The sequence below is a fragment of the Rhinolophus hipposideros genome (assembly GCF_964194185.1).
Source record: "Rhinolophus hipposideros genome assembly, chromosome: 8".
Classification (NCBI taxonomy): domain Eukaryota; kingdom Metazoa; phylum Chordata; class Mammalia; order Chiroptera; family Rhinolophidae; genus Rhinolophus; species Rhinolophus hipposideros.
Window position 1 is genome coordinate 61,734,915 of NC_138054.1, and position 5,508 is coordinate 61,740,422.

A 5,508-nucleotide genomic window follows, 5' to 3' on the forward strand; every position below is an offset into this window, starting at 1 on the left:
GCTGAGGGAGCTGTGCCTCTCTCTTCCCCCTCCCACCTTTCCAGGGAGTGTTCCCTCCACCATCTCAGGTCCTGAATTCCCCAGGCAAAGCCAGCCACGTTGTTCAGGCTGGAATCCAAGTTTATTTAAGGAGAGGAAAATGTTATTATGGAAATTACAACAGCATTAAGAAACAGAGCGTCGCTGTATCAATCCAGGACCACAAGAATGCTCATCAACTTAATAGCTTCCTGTTGGAACCTTTCAAGCTATGCCTGAAGCTGGCAGGCATCAAGGCACGGGAGTGAGGCCAAGCAGCTAGGTGACACTGCCCTCCCACCCCCTGCCATCAGGTTGAGCGATGGAGCCCATGAAGGGGACCACAAGGAACCCCTCCCTGCCGTTTCATGTCCTACAACCCTGAACAAGACAGCAGCTCAGGTTTCCCATTTTCAGGAGTGGAGCCTTGGTGGTGGTGGTGGTGGTGGTGGTGGTGGGGTGGTGTGCATATGTGCACAAGTCTCTGGTGGTGCGCAGGGAGGACCGGGCTCCTCCTCCCGCCCACCCCATTCCACACCCTCAGCCTAACTCAAGTACAAACACGGTTGCCTGGTCCTCAGACCTTTTCCCTAGACCCAATGTGGAGGGTCTGAATCTACAGTAAGTCCCTGATAAGGAGAGGGCTTTAAGAAAGTGACTGTTTTCTTTACCTCCTAAGGCTAAGGAGAGAGAAAGCCAGGCCTTAACTCTTTTTATCTCTCGCTCTTTTTTTTTTTTTTAAGGAAGAAGAAAAGAAAACCATTAAAGTGAAATTCCTGGGGCTGGGAGCAGCCAGGAGTCTGGCACGTGTCTCCTCCTGGGTAATTATCTGGCATTTAGCACCCCTCTTCCCAGCACTTGTAATTAGCAGGGAAATTAAGATGCTGTCATCCTACCTCCCGGCCTCTCTCTGCTACGCCCAGGGGCCTGGGGAGAGGTCCAGCCAGGGACTTAGGGGATCAGTTCAGCAAGAACAATTGATATTAGACATCAAGAAGGGCTTGTAGCCAAGAAGGGACATTTGACAGCACAGCAGTGGAGGGTCCTCTAGGGAGCACTTTGACACCTCCAGCCACAGCCATCTCTCCTCTCTCTGAATTCCTGGAGCATGTGCAGACTGAGCTACATGGGATGCTATCTTGGGTTTAAAGAAACGGCTGTGTTCCAGTGAGGTCTCACTGCATTCGCCAAAATTGTCACAGAGGCCCTCTTGGGTACCTGCCTCTGCACTGGACCCTGAAGGCAGAGATGAGTATGGAATTGCAGGTGCTCCTCAGGGAAAAGATAAAGCATTGGGAGGGTACAAACATAATACGAGGCTGAAAGTGACAAGAGCTGAGGGAGGCAGGACCAGCTACGTGATTTGGAGGGGCCTAGTGAAAAATGAAAATTATTGAAATTATGAATAATGTTAAGACAGCAACAGCAGAAAATTAAATCAACTGTGGAACTCTTCAAAATGTGGGGTCTTGTGCGACTGCACAGGCTGCACACCCATGGAGCCAGGCCTGGAGGGAGGGAAAGTGGGTCTTGCCAATTAAGGAAGAATTCTTAAAGAAAGCAGTATTTGAATTGGGCTGATTTAAAGAGGTCAGTATTGTTTAACAGGTAAAATTTCCATTGCCTATTTGGCCGGTTTTCTAATCTGCCAGGACCCTACTTTATGCCCCCTCCTCCAAGAAGCCTTCCCTACTAACCTCAGGCTGAGTTAGGACCCTCTAGACTCCTATAGCTCCAGTCCCCAACCCCCAACCCCGTGCTTCTCTAGAACACCTATTTCATGCTGTTACAGATGACCTGATTATGAAGCTGCCTCTCCCATGTGCTCCCTAAGGACAAGGTCTATGCCCTATTACAATTGACATTCCTCGTGCCCTGCGCAAGGCCTGGACAAGGGAGGTGCTCAACAGTGGTTGACTGAGTGGAGAATGAACACCCTCAGAGGGAGCAGCTTGGGCAAAGACCTTCTTTGATTGAGCTTAGGGGACATAAGGATGAAAATTTAAATTGGGATTTGATCAGGAAGGCCCTAAATGACAAGCCAAGGCAGGGTGCTCTCTAGGAAGGTTTCAGCTTTTACAGATCATTCTGGCTGCTCTGTAGAGGGTGGACTGGGGTGGATGATGGGGATGGTGGGCAAGCAGCCGTCAGCCTGGCAGGGAGAACAGTCAGAAACTGTTCTGTCAGAAACAGTAACTGTGATCCAGCAAAAGGTTAAGGTGTCCTCAATCAAACAGCCGTCACGGGAATGGAAAGAGAGGAAGCATTGGATGTGAGCTCGGAAGCCCCCACCACCCTGGTGGCAGCAATGCCTGGTCACCAGCCAGCTATTCCAATTATTCGTAGAAATCAATCTCATTCCGTGGAGGTTCAGATAAAACTCGGGAGCAGTAATGGATGGGGAGCTTAGGCGAGGAGATAAGAGGAGGCCCAGAGCGCAGGGTGATCAGGTGGGGCTTTGCAGGAGGGGGAGGCGTGGTAAGAGGTTATCAAAACATCCCTCAAATAGCAAAGGCTCCGAGCTGGTCTGCCCAGCTGCGACTGCAGAAGGACACACATGCTCATCCCCAGGCCGGGGAAGACCCGGACCTAGGGGTCCACGGGCATTATTCTGAGTAGCTGGGGAACGTGGATTAGTCTTGCTACCCTGAGACTTACATTGGCGGTCTGTGTCTTCTATGGGGCTGGGGGGGGGGGCAACGGTGAGGGTGTGAAGCAGGCAGGGTGCCCTCTGAGAACCCTTTGCATCATGACTTTCTGGGATCCCGAGTCCGTGAATCACCACAGTGGCATTTTGTATGTAGGATCAGGAAAAAGATGGTCTGTTCTCCAGCACTGGGTGGATGGGACAGGAGACAGAGGGGGTATTGCCTACACACTCTATGCTGGGCCAGAAAGGTGGTGTCACCGTCAGCTTCAAACCCCTCCACACATGCTGGAAAGGGACCCACCAAGCATTCCTTTTCCTGAGATGTGAGAGAGAATCTGCATGTCAGAGAGGTTTGCCCAAGGCCAGAGAAAAAGAGTGGGAGACACTGGGGCCTCCCAGAGCAGGAAGGGACCGGGGGGGGAAGCTGGGATACCCAAATCAGCAATCAGAAGGTGAATTAGAAATCCACTAATAATAAATAACTGATTCTTACACAGCACCTGCCACTGTCCAGGCACTGTCCTAGGCGCTTTATCTGAATGAACCAGTGTCCTCCTTACTACTCTCATTTTATAGAAGAGGAAATCTGGACACTGGGTTGAGGTAAATTTTCCCAAAGTTACACCGCTGGAGAAAGAGGAGCTGGCATTTGAACCCAGGTGATTTGGCTCCATTTTATTAGTATATTGAAATGATTGTCTGTTTGCCGAGGGCTTGCTGTGTACCAATTTCACTTGGCCCATAGGAGGACTTATCATCCCCATTGTACAGATGAAGAAGATGAGGCTCAAAGAAGAGATATGCCCGCAATCCCTTTCCAGGGAAGAGGCAGAGCTGGGATGTGAACCCATACCTGTCTTAGGTCTTGTACACTCATCCTACTGGAGAGGGGCTGTGCTGATTCGACTTGTAGAAAGTAAGCGATGGGGCATCTCCAGGGGAGGGCAGAACTTGAGGGACCCGCCCCGCCCACCCTCCTCAGACAGCTTTTCCTCACAGCCGCCAGTGGAGGCAACCGGAGATTGGCCCGAGAGGCCCCATCTGCCGACACTCAGGGCTGGGAGGAGATAGTGCTTTTTATCTCTGCTGAGAGTTCAAGAGTTTATTCCCACCCAGGGCAGTGGGGAGCCTGGTGCCCATTCTTGGAGGGTGTCCAGTGACAGGACAGATGGGGGGGCACTTCCTCCCCTTTCTCCCCATCACACTCCCCTCCACACCCCATTATCACCAAGGCTAGCAGGAAGCATCTTGGATGGAGCCCTCCACATGGGCACTGGCTCTAGTGGAAAGTACTGGCTCAGAGCATAGGGCTGGGCACCCAGCAGTCAGGACGTGTTGGTGAGAGGGCACATCTCCGGAGTCAGGCATACCTACCGGGATGTAGGTGTGTCCACCACCTTCTGACTATTACCTCAGTCAGACATGTGCTTTCCCCCTCCGAGCTTCAGTGTCCCCGTGAACAGCAGAATGATCATTCGTATCTTGGAGAGTTGTTCTCAGGGTTAACACAGGAAAGATCATTTATTTCAGTCACCTGGTTCACAACCTGGCCAATGCCGGGGCTCTACATCGACTACTCCTTTCCCAGATGTACCGCATGAATTTGACTCCAGGCAATGAAGCAAAGTCCACTCCAGTGTTCCAACGACAAAGAAAATGAGCTCACCCCCTCCTTAAAACCCCTCTGTGCTCCCCAGGCCCTGGAGAGGGAGGGACGCACCCTCAGCCTGGCAGTCAGGGCCTCCAGGGGTCTGGTGGCTACCTGTCTCCAGACCTCATTTCCTGCCTCCAGCGCCCCAGGTGACTCATTCTCCCTGAACAAAGCAGGCCCTATCTCCATCCTTCAATGCATCCTTCAAGGCCCAGATCATCTACTGCCTCTTCTCTGAAGCCGCCCCCAGACTCCTGAGGGAGAGTGAATCATTCGCTCCACTGTGCTCCCACAGCTCTGAGCTCATTTGGCTTTGTGTTACGGACACAGGTTCATATATCTGCCTCCCCGTGAGCTCCTACAGGGTGACCATGGGGATCTCCATCTTCTTATAAAATGCCTGGCACAAACTCTGTGCTCCGTAGATGTTGTTTAATTGATTAATTAACTAATCAAACAGAATATCCTAGAGTCGGAGCATCTCAGAGACAGCAGAGCCTTAAAGGTCACCTAGTCCAAATCCTCATTTTCTAGATGAAGAGGCCTGGGAGTAGGGGAGGGTTGGGATGGATTTGACAAGGACAGGCCCAAAGTCACATGTGAGATAACAGCCCAGGAGCACTAGAATGCAGTTCTCTGTGGCCGAATGAGTCAATGAGTATTCGTTCCAATGCACAGTTGGGTAGAGAAGGACCCATCAGTGGCTCTTCATTACCCTCTGGTTAAAGTTCCAATTTGTTATCCTGGCTCCCTAAGCCCCTCTGTGACACGGTCTCACCCAACCTGTCCTCTCTCACCTCCAGAGAGTCCACACATTCAGGTTACAAGGCAATACTCCAGCACCTGGAATGGGTCCTTCTCTTTTGCTTCTCGGCCTTACCTGCTGTTCTCCCTGACTAGAACACCCACTCCTTTGCATAGAACACTCACCACTCATCTGTACAGCAAAATCCTATAATCCTTTAGGCGTAAGCTTAGATGTCACTTGCTCTGAAAATGCTCCCTTGTTCCCCTTTGTCCCTTCTTTAGCCTCCTGTGAGAGGCTGTCAGTGAAGGCTACAATTGTCTGTTTATATAGCTGTAAGTCAGAACTTGTTCATCTTATATCCCTAGTGCCCAGCTCGAAAAAAATACTTATGAATGCATAAAAGAAGAAATGGATGAATGAATGATTGAATGAATGACCACA